A 12,348-nucleotide genomic window follows, 5' to 3' on the forward strand; every position below is an offset into this window, starting at 1 on the left:
AGCGGCCTCCTGAGAGAATTACAGCTCATTCCACAAGAGCTGTTTCCTCTTCTTGGGCTTTCAAAAATGAAGCTTCTGTGGAACAGATTTGCAAGGCTGCAACTTGGTCCTCTCTGCACACTTTTTCCAAATTTTATAAATTTGATACTTTTGCCTCGGCTGAGGCCTCTTTTGGGGGAGAGGTTCTTCAAGCGGTGGTGCCTTCTATTTAGGTCTGCCTGTCTTGTTCTCCCTCCCTGTTCATTCTGTGTCCTCTTGCTTGGGTTTTGGTTCCCATTAGTAATTGACATCATGGACTCTCCATATCTTGGGAAAGATAACTAAATTTATGCTTACCTGATAAATTTCTTTCTTTCCGGATATGGAGAGTCCACGACCCCACCCTTAATTGAGTTAAGACAGTTATTTGTCTAAACCTCAGGCACCTCTACACCTTTGTGTTATTCCTTTTTTCCATTTACCTTCAGTTGAATGACTGGGGGTTATGGGTAGGGGAGAGACACTTAACAGCTTTTCTGTGGTGCTCTTTGACGCCTCCTGCTGGTCAAGAGTGATATTCCCACTAGTAATTGAATGACGTCATGGACTCAAATCCGGAAAGAGAAATTTATCATGGAAAGCATACATTTTGTTATTTTTGTTTAAAATTGTAGTAAATAATTATGAAAATGGACAAATGATCTCTTGTTAATGTGATCGTCCTAATACATTATCAATTGTAGCCAAATGTGAAATAGGGTCCTATGCAGACTTCTGGGGGTTATACTCTGAATTTGAGGCACCCCTTTGGGCCAGTACAGAAGTTAAAGCACTTTTACCACAGTCATCACCTGACTATACAGACAAAATAGCCTTGGGAGTGCCGCTCGCTATACCACCACAGATCATGGCCTGCAGTGAAGGGGGTTCACTGACAATCGTATCATAGTCACATGAGGACCTGTTCTTGTCTTACTCATAGACGTAGTTAGAGAAAAATTGTGGGTTTCATATCCCTTAGTCTTCTAAAACCTGGGAAGTACCTGCTTTTTCAGTTGGTGTCTTTTTTTCTGGCCTTTTGAATTAGTCCCTATGTTTTTGTTCCTTCATTTTGGCCAAAAAATGATTTAGAGGTTGATTTACAGGGTTCAGATTATCTGGGTGCAGGCAAATTAAGTTTTCAAAGGGATTTGCCAAGCCATACATGGCTCAAACATAAACCTGCACTTTTTAAAATTGTTATTCCTTTCCCAAGATGTTTCTTTTTCCTTAGCCCAGTAAACGTTAAAGGGACATAGAACCCAAAATGTTTCTTTCATGATTCAGGCAGAACATTCATTTTTAAACAACATTCCAGTGTACTTCTATTATTAAATTTTCTTTTTCTTGTTATCTTTTGTTGAAAAGCAGGAAGTTGAGTTCAGGAGAGTGCACGTGTCTGCAGCACTATATGTCAACTGTTTTACAACAATGTTATACATTATCATGAGCACTAGAGGGCAGCCCCTTATTCCTGTCATGTAGTGCTCCTGACATGTGCACGCTTCCTATCTAGATATTTCTTTAACAATGAATAACATGAGAACGAAGCAAAGTTGATAAAAGTAAATTGGAAATTTTTTTTATTTTTTTATTCTCTATCTGAATTCTGAAACAATTTTTGTGTGTTAAATGTCCTTTTTTAAGCTAAATTTGATCACCTATGCAAAGCAGCCACATGGTTATCTTTGTGTTCATTTACAAAATGTTGTGTAATGTTTTTGCCTCTGCTCTAGCTAGGATTTTTGTTATAGATAAATACGTGTATACTTTCCATGGCTGGTAAGTTTACAGTGCTGTTCTGTTTATCCATCTGCCACCTACCTAGCCAGAGAGTGAGAACTTCTAAGTAATCTTGTTTTTTTGTTCAATGAAGAGTGCTAGAGAAGAGCTTGCTGAGACCTGCTTTTGCTCTGTTATAACACGTAGGATTTATAAGGTTCGGGCGGCTAAATATTCAAGCAAAAAACAGTTCTTTATGGTATATACAGGTGGAATTTGAAATAAAGAACAGTTAATTTCAGATTCTGAGAGATCTGTTTTTACTGAACATTTGTACATGAACTTATAAATGTGGCAAGTTGTATGCACAAGTTAGTTAGTTTTACAAAGGAGCATTTTTGCAGAAGTTATCATCTGCACTTGAATTGCTCTGTTGCGTTTCAAATCCCATATTTATATACTTATTTCAGAAAGTAAGACTTTGGTTGTAATTGTACATTAAAGGGACAGTCTACACCAGAATTTTTATTGTTTAAAAAGATAAATAATCCCTTTATTACCCATTCCCTAGTTTTGCATAACCAACACGGTTATATTAATACACTTTTTACCTCTGTGATTACCTTTTATTTAAGCCTCTGCAAACTGCCCCCTTATTTCAGTTCTTTTGACAGACATCCATTTTAGCCAATCAGAGCAGGCTCACTGGAACTCCACGTGCATGAGCACAGTGTTATCTATATGCCTCACATGAACTAACACCCTCTAGTGGTGAAAAACTGTCAAAATGCCCTAAGAGAAGAGGCGGCCTTCAAGGGCTTAGAAATTAGCATATGAACCTCCTAGGTTTAGCTTTCAACTAAGAATATCAAGAGAACAAAACAAAATCAGTGGTAAAAGTAAATTGGAAAATTGTTAAAAATTACATTCTCTATCTGAATCACGAAAGTTTATTTTGGACTAGACTGTCCCTTTAAGGCTTTTTATTTACCTGCAGTGTATGCCGAGCTGAGCACTTAAGGCCTCCCATGGCAGAACACTATTTTTTCAATGAGCTGATGTTTCCACCTATTAGCCAATAGCCGCGCGGGCCACTCGGCATTATGCTGGATGGGGTAGCAAGCTATTGGCTAACATCACCTCATTGATAAAATAGCGTTCTGCTGTGGGTTGCCTGAGGCGTTGTGTGGCATACGCTGCAGGCAAATAAAGGAACTTTCTGCATGAAGTATTTTATACATCACGGCTGAAAGTCCTCTCTATTTGTAACACTGGTAAATTCTAGCATTTCAAAAACACTAGGATTTACCATCACTTAAAGTAAATTTTTGCTTTCACGTATTGCACACTGTCTGGTAAAATGTTCTTGGGCCAAATCGCAATTTATTCATGAAATTCTATATTTATAACCACTAGCTTTTGGGACATTAGAAATTGCAATTTAGTCTTGCAGTATTCTATTAACTGGTAGATTATAATCTTTCTTTTGATCACACCTGATGAAATGTCTGTCTGTCTCTTCAAAGGGACATAAACATTCAATAAATGCTAAACGTAATGTATTCAATTCAAAGCAAAAATTAGCCTGCCAATAATATGCAGATGTATTTTTAAAAATGTTATTAGCTGTTAAACCACTTTTTAAGTGCAGATGATGACACATGGTCATCGTCCGCATGTCTTAAGTGGGGATAACTACGTGTCATCATTCTGGGGTGAGTGAAACATTTTTGGAGCCGATTTCAGTGGCCGTGGCCCATTAGATCTGCATTCCTGGGAAATCCATGCATGGTGACATCAAGTGCAGAAAGCCGAAAGTGCAAGCAGATGAAAGGAGCTGGGTGGGAGAAGTACAAACCATCCTTAATCTCATCTCCCTTATGTCTTAGAAACCCCAAGACCTTCCATTTGAAAGGTAACTGCCGGCTTTTTCAAAAAGTGTGGCCGTTAAAACAGATCTATACTATAATCGCGTTTGTAACGCATCCGTCGCCAGTAGAGCATGCATCCTCAAAGAAATGTTGGGGACGCAAGGCAGCCAAAAGAATGTTGGCTGTGCGCGCAGCCAAAATAATCCACCTTGATGCAGGGTAGGCAAAATCCCCCCCCCAAAAAACCCCATGCAGTTGCCTGCACGAAATAACTAAAAAACACGTAACCGCCCGCAAGAAATAAAAATACGTAACCGCCCGCACAAAGTATAACAAAAAAAGCCTAACATCCCGCACAAAGTATTAACAAACGCCTAAACCGTCAACTCCCACATTGCAAAATAATTATTAACCCCTAATCCGCAAATAACATAATTAAAATATTAACCCGTAAACCGCCAACCCCCCACATCGCAATAACCCGAATTAATATATTAACCCCTATACCGCCAACCCCCACAACATAAATACCTAATTTAATTACTAAACCCTCTAACCTAACACTTCCTAAATTAACCCCAATTACTACTAAATTACAATTAAAATAATAAAAACTAAATTTAAATTACAGAAAAAATATAAACAAAATTATCAAAAAAATTATACCTAATCCCTATGAAAATAAAAGCCCCCCAATATAAAAACACCCCCTAATCTAAACTACCAGTAGCCCTTAAAAGGGCCTTTTGTAGTACATTGCCATAAATTAAACAGCTCTTTTACCTCTAAAAAATACTAAGTAACCCCCCCACCCACCTAACCCCCAAAATAAAAAAAAACACCTCACACTAAAAAAAACTAGACTACCCATTACCCCTAAAGGGTTATTTGTATGGACATTGCCCTTTTAAAAGGGCATTCAGTACTTTTTCAAGCCCCCAAAAAAACCTCGCCAAAAATTAAAATCTAAAAGCCTAAACCTAAGCCCCAAATAGGTACTCAGTGTGAGACAGATGATCGCATGAAGAGGAGCCTCCACGCCGCCGAGGATCCAGGCATCGGGAACACAGCTCCGCACCTTGTGCCGCCTTCACTCCGGTTGAAGATAGAAGATGATGGATCCGTCTGGAAGAAGACCTCTGCCGGACTTCAGGGGCTTTATTTTATTTTTTGTTTTTCAAGCCCCCCCCCCCAAAAAAAAAGAGCTGATTGCCTATACAAATGCTAGTGTTAGGTCATTTCTTTATTTTTATTTTGGGGGGTTTGATGGGTGGGTTTTTTTACTGTCTTTTTAGAGGTAAAAGAGCTGTCTTGTATTACTTAGGACAATGCTCTACAAAAATACCCTTTTAAGGGCTATTGGTAGTTTAGTATTAGATTAGGGGTTGGTTTTTTGGGGGGGATTTTTTTTTTTTTTAAATTTTGTTATTGAAGTTAAAGCATATATCATCTAAACAAGGACTTGCCCTAAGGCAGAAGTTACAACAAAGAAAAAAATACATTGTCTATACATAGGCATTATTGAGAAAGCAATATGCACATACAGCAAGATAAAATACATTTCAAGTCTGATTTTGTAGATAGACAATATCTTTGGCGAGATAAAATAGAACTTCTTTTTATAATATCAGCGTATGAACTCCACATTCTAATAAAATATTACCCAAGACCAAAATGTCAGCTTGTGGAGGGCTAACAGAAGAATCAGCCACTCTTGGGCCGAGATATATAGGGGGAGGGGGATATTCAGCGGGTAAGCACCGCTATATGTATAGGAAAAGGGGTGGGAGGGTGGAGCCATATATAAGTAAGTATAAGTAGCATAGGGTACCGGGTACCTGGGGTGGGCCTAGGAGGGCCCGACCGTAGAGACCGTAGGTCTGGCTGCTGGATTACGAATTAGATAAGATAAATTAGATATGCCTTAGAGAATTAGTCTACTCAGGAGTAAGCAGTGGGGCAAAGTGACATCATAACACTAGGTGGAGTAGCTAAGTAGTGGCAAAAGGTTACACTGCTGATACATTCAGGGAGACTCAAAAGTTACTTAAATAAACTACAAACAAATGCATACATGTCACAGAGGTAGAACTTCACATAGGTGTTCAGAACTGACCTAAAGAGTAATGAAACAGGTAATATATAAACTTATCCAAACATTGCGTATCAAACGTGTCGACTGTCTGAAATGGAGTATGATAGATGATACACCTTCCATATAACATTTGAGAAGATATTAAACAGTTATGTCTTGTAAATATGAGAACAAACCTTTCTCATTCTGGTGTCTAATAACAGTTGAGAAGATACAAAATAGTTACATCTTGTGCATTAAGTGTAATATACAAGTAAGGTGTCCTAATTGCAGAACAAACATATCCACTATATGTAAGCTATACATTTATAAAAGCATGCTAATGCCACAGCACAGTGGAGCTGATAATGTCATATGCACTATATTGTCGCTACATAGCAGGGCTGGGTAAACGTAACCCATAGCTGGCATGTTACCGTTAAAAGGCAGCAGCATATTACTGCAAAAAGGGCTCTATAGGAAAACTCTAAGGTTGATACTTAAATTATATATGACTTAAGTAGGAATAAAAGAATTCCTCAAATATCTTAATTCAGGGCCATAGTAGCTCTTGGGAGTAGTGTAATACCAAAATGCAACTGAACATATATGGCTTAAAGCAAAAATGTATTATGTGACATATGACCAGTAAGTGTAGAGACAGTGGAGGTAATGGCATATTACATGTAACCATTGTGTCAATATCTATAAGTTACTTACCCACATAATAGAGTAATGAAGGCAAATAAGATAGTATGAGCATAGTAGAGACAAAACCAATGATAGTGCAGGTTGACAACCATTCATAACGCTAAATACACAGAATATTGGAACATATACAGTTAATAACACTGACAATATAAGACGGTTATGCTGGCATAAATTATAGGGGTTAATCAATTAGGCACAGGTCGTCTAGTCAAACTGAATAGGGTACAATATAGTAGTGCAGCATTTCCATCTGCCTGAGATATGGCTTGGATCCACATCCCTGAACATAATATGTAACCCAGTCATGTTTCAGACTCCATTAGGGGCTTTTATGAACAAATATGGCTGACTAGACCTGAGAGTCACTGACTATTATGTTTCCTAAAGTGAAAAGTCCCTCTAACATATATTTGTAGAGGATTACACATGGTTAGGGCACAAAATATATAACCATAATTAACTTGAGATATATAATCACTATTAAAGTAAATGGTAAGATGTGGCGTCTCTGTATTTCTAAGAGACCGTTTCATGGAAAGCAGACCTAGCTTGTCAAACATATATCATATATCATTACAGCAGATAGACCTGGAAATATGTCACAAAATAAAGCAATTTTCCATATCCATATTGACATCCCAAGCCTATACTAATGCAGCTATGCATGAGACATAAATATATGAGCAGTATACATTAGGAGAGTAAATGACCTCTAATAAAAAGTAACATTAAAAAATTAAGGTATAAACAACCTATAGGTTACAATTAGCATTCTAATTACTTGAGCCAGAGAACAGTAACTGCAGATTAGACAGAATAGGATTAGCTGATAACTCTAGGTTTGAGTCTCTTTTTAACAAATGCGCTAAGAATGTAGATATTCAAACATTTTAAACATCAAGTGTTCTGAGCAATCACTTTTGGTAACATACATAGATCTGCCCCTGTACATAGTCCTGAAGCAGTCTCTCAGATTCAGGGTGCTGAGGGTTAACATGGATTAGCATGCAATCTGTGAGAAGAAGCTGCATCTCCGTTGCATGTAAAAGCTAAAGGACAGTGTAAAATGATTAGCAAAGTAAAATGACAGTATAGATCGTCGGCCATTTCATTTCAAGGGGAGCAAATATAAGAAGTGTTAACTACCCTCCTCATCCTCTGCCACTTAAGGCAAAAGAAGTGTGTATACTTGCTTGCTCCCTTCAGCCGATGCCTTCTCTGATTCAAAGCCTGTTAAAGGCAGGGTAACCAAACATGTCTAGATACCATTCTGTGACTCTTGCTGGGCCGTATATCAGCTTATGCTGAGAGTGCCTTTCTTGTTGTTCGGTATCTGTTGTAGCGGCGATGGGCTGCAAGGTACTGCGCTGCTCTGAGAAACAAATTTGTGCTGACATCTTATTCCCTGCTGTCCGATCCGCTATCTTTCACCCCTCCACGGCTTCCTTATATACCCCAAGTGTTAGATATGTGTCGCCCATCAATTGTTCTTGGTAGTCTCTGATTTCGCCCGGTATCTTGGAACTGTTAGTGTCTCGAGATCTGGATAGGCGTAGATGCGAGTGGGGAGAGGGCAGCTGGTTCCACACGGCCTTATTCTGGGGAGGTCCCACTTTTTGTAGACTCTCTGCAGCCACGTGGAGCGATTTAGCTGTGTGGGATTCCAAGTCCTCTCTGATAAAAGCAGTGGTCAAGCTTCTGGGCTGCCTTTCCTGTGGTCGGTCAGCAGAATACCGGGTAAGCTGTATGGGTGTCAAAGTAGGGTAGGGAAGCGACGCCATCTTGGCTACGGAGCTCCACAAAAATAGACTGCAGGCTGAAAAATTGACTGTCAGCTCTCTCCAACATGTCCCGCAGCAAAAGAGTGAGGTGTTTGGAGGGAGCCTCCATGCTGAAAGCTAGTTAGGGAGAAGATATAGGTGCTTAGAGCTTCAAAAATCAAAGTTCTAGTAAACAATCATCAGGAGCTCTGTTGTAGCACGTCTTTCTTCTTAGGCAGTTGGCTCCGCCCCCCCGGATTTTTTTATTTTTATAGGGGTATTAGTTTAGGTTTAAATTTATTTTGGATAGCTGTTTTTTTTTTTTCTGTAATTTTTACTTTTTTGTTTTTTGTAACTTTAGCTTGGACGTTTGTGTATTTTTAAACAGACTGCCCTCTGGGCAGGCTTATCGCCTAGTTAAAAGTAAAATAAAATTAGGACACAAACTTTTGCAGGATAGGGGTCTCTTGGTACTTAAAGGTAATTTAAACAAGACCTGGAGATCACAAAAACCCCTTGTTTTAAAACCCAGAAGCCCCTATTTAAAATAAAGCCCTTTATAAAGGTTTTTATAGACTGTGGTGATGGTGATCACCTGGTGTTACTAAATGTGAATTTATTTGAGAAGACGTTCATGGGAGCTCCTATGTACAGTTATATAATTATACCCAAAGGCCGTTATTTATATGAGAATAAACACACACTACTGTTTACACCTTTTGGTTAATGATATAATTTGAATCTGCTAGGCATGCTGAAAAAACAATTTATTACGTGTTTTTTTTCATTGAAAAATGACCAATAGTAGGGTTTAAATATGAGCAGCATATAAAAACAGCTGATCACACGGGTGAGAAAGGGCTCAGCAACAAAGGTGTTTAATGTTAACCCCTTAACAACTACAACATACCTTGTACGTCGCTGTTAGTTATGTTTTCTTGGTTATAATAGTGTGGTTCCCGCCGCGAGTGAGACTGCACTATTATACCCTCCTTTCTGATGGCCACCGGAAATTGCACGGTCTCGCTGCTGTTAACTGGCCTAGCTATTAAAAATTAAGAGGTTTTAGAGGCCCATTTATCAAGCTCCGAATGGAGCTTGAGGGCCCGTGTTTTTGGCGAGTCTTCAGACTCACCAGAAACAGCAGTTATGAAGCAGCGGTCTAAAGACCGCTGCTCCATAACCCTGTCCGCCTGCTCTGATGAGGCGGACAGACATCGCCGGAATTGAAACCCGATCGGGTTGATTGACACCCCCCTGCTAGCGGACGATTGGCCACGAGTCTGCAGGGGGCAACGTTGCATTAGCAGCTCACAAGGGCTGCTGGTACAATGCTGAATACGGAGAGCGTATTGCTCTCCGCATTCAGCAATGTCGGTCGGACCTGATCCGCACTGTTGGATCAGGTCCGACAGACATTTAATAAATAGGCCTCATAGTCTCTCTAAACTAATGGGTGCCAACATGTTAAATCTTAGAGACAGGAAGCCCCATTCATTTATAATTTGGATAGAACATACAATTTTTTTTTCAATTTCCTTCTATTATCAAATTAGCTTAAAGGATTACTTTCTGTTATAATTTTTAAGCTAAACAACTAACATATTAAAGTTAATAAACATTAATTAAAACCTACTGACCTATATTTTCTCCAAAACGAAGTTTCATAATGTTCTAAAAGTTATATCTTTTATTCGCCGATGATGTCACGTTATCCTGCCCACTATTTTCAGCACTGCATGTTCAAAATACTTAAACCAATAACTGTGTTTAAAGCGCCATTTTGAAACCTAGGTATTGTAAACGGATTGGTACAGAGCAAAGGATACCCACAGAGTGGGTTTGGAAAACAATTAAATTTGCAGACAAGATTTCTGATATACGGTAGAGATATGTTAATGAAATGCTATTGATAAAAAGCGTATTTGGGGTAGTTAGTTAGTAACAGGCATAGAAAATATTTACTTACAGTGTCCCTTTAATTTTCTTGTTATCCTTTGCTGTAACAGCATTGCGCCACTGGCAGCTAGCTGAACACATCTAGTTAGCCAATCACAAGAGAAAAATGTGTAGAGGCACCAGCAACTAGCTCCCCACTAGTGTAGGATACGAGTGTATTCTTTTTCAACAAGGGATATAAAGAGAATGAAGCACATTTGAAAATAGAAGTTAATTGAAAAGCGTCTTAAAATGACATGCTCTATTTGAATCATGCAAGTTTAACCACTATTAAAGACCAAGGACGTGCCAGGCACATCCTTCAAAAAACGGTTGTTAATGGCCAAGGACATGCCTGGCACATCCTCTGGGGTTTCAAGCGCTGGAAGCAATCGTGGTAGCTTTCAGGGTATTACAGCAATGCCTCAATATTGAGGCATTGTGCAATACCCTTCTTTTTTTTTTTTTTTTAAGCAAACTGTGCACTGAGGCATTCTGTGGCCCTTTCTGCATCGGCCAGCGATGGTGCCGATCGTTGGTGGCGTAGGAGGGATAGCAGGGAGGCGGGTGGGTGGCCCATCGCTGGAGGAGTTCTAGCTTAATATGAACAGAGGTCCGGGAGCGGATGGGACCGATACACTATATGGAATAATTTTAGTGAAAAGGAAGGAGGGAGAGTGGGGGATTAAGTTTTGGTAAATTGATCTGGGAGGGGTTAGGGTATTGAGTGGGGGCAGCTACACTACAGATTATTTTTTATTTTTTTTTATGGGGGGAAAAAAAAGCCTAAAATCTAGCAAAGGGTACAGACGGCTGCCAGTACCCAAGACAGCGGCAAATAGGTAGAGGGGGGATGGTTAGAAAGCTGTTTGGGGGGGGGGGGGGGATCAGGGAGGTTGGGTGGTAACAATCCTAAGGTGCAGGAAAAAAACAATCCTAAGGTGCAGGAAAAAAAATAAAATGTATTTTTTATTTTAGATGGCGGTGACAATTGTGAGGTGGGGGAGGGAAGAGCTGTTTGAGAGGGGTCAGGGAGGGATCAGTGGGTGGGATGCTGATCTCTACAATAAAGCTAAAATTAACCCTACAAGCTACATAGTTAACTCCTTCACTGCTGGGCATAAGTGTGGCGCTTAGCGGCCTTCTAATTACCAAAGAGCAATGCCAAAGCAATATATGTCTGCTATTTCTGAACAAAGGGGACCCCAGAGAAGCATTTACAACCATTTGTGCCTTAATTGCACAAGCTGTTTGTAAATAATTTCAGTTAGAAACCTAAGTTTGTAAAAAAGTGAACAATTTTTTTTTTTTTCTTTGATTGTCTTTGTTGGTTAAATGGTGGCATGAAATATACCAAAATGGGCCTAGATTAATACTTTTGGTTATCTACTAAAAAAAAATACATACATATATATGATGAAAATAATGATATCTTTAGAAAGTCCTTTTAATGGCGTGAAATACTGTATATAATATGTGTGGGTAACGTAAATGAGTAAGAGGAAAATTACAGCTAAACACAAACACCGCAGAAATGTTAAATCAGCCCTGGTCCTTAAAGGGACACTGAACCCAATTTTTTTTCTTTCGCGATTCAGAGCATGAAATTTTAAGCAACTTTCTAATTTACTCCTATTATCAAATTTTCTTAATTCTCTTGGTATCTTTATTTGAAATGCAAGAATGTAAGTTTAGATACCGGCCCATGTTGGGTGAGCAACCTGGGTTGTTGTTGCTGATTGGTGGATAAATTCATCCACCAATAAAAAAGTGCTATCCAGGGCTGAACCAAAAAAGCTTAGATGCCTTTTTCAAATAAAGATAGCAAGAGAACGAAGAAAAATTGATAATAGGAGTAAATTAGAAAGTTGCTTAAAATTGCATGCTCTATCTGAATCATCATGAAATAATTTGGGTTCAGTGTCCCTTTAACAGTAAGAAAATGGTCTGGTTACTAAGGAGTTAATTATGACATTCCTATCCCTTTAACTTTCCTTCATCTTGTCTGCTAATTAAGGATATATATTAACAAAAAATTCTTAGAGTATGCAAACAAAGGCTGGATGGAATATAGCAATGTTAGACTTGTGAAGTCTACGGTTCCTATTCTTGTGGGTATTGGAAAGCCCACGTTTCAAAAAGGCAAAGGAGACCAACAATGAAAGTATTACTACACTTCTTTAAACATTGTATATTACAATGCTGTGAAATGTTTCATACCCCTGTAAGCAAGAAGTCAGCATTAAAGGTACAG

At 38.9% G+C, this 12,348-nt stretch overlaps 1 protein-coding gene across 2 annotated transcripts in view; it reads left to right on the top strand.

The window, feature by feature from the left end:
* PPP6R1 (protein phosphatase 6 regulatory subunit 1) overlaps nt 1-12,348 on the top strand; it is a 602,143-nt gene that overhangs the window by 56,020 nt on the left and 533,775 nt on the right. The gene's annotated exons all lie outside the window — the stretch shown is intronic.

The sequence above is a fragment of the Bombina bombina genome, chromosome 8, assembly GCF_027579735.1.
Source record: "Bombina bombina isolate aBomBom1 chromosome 8, aBomBom1.pri, whole genome shotgun sequence".
Classification (NCBI taxonomy): Eukaryota; Metazoa; Chordata; class Amphibia; order Anura; family Bombinatoridae; genus Bombina; species Bombina bombina.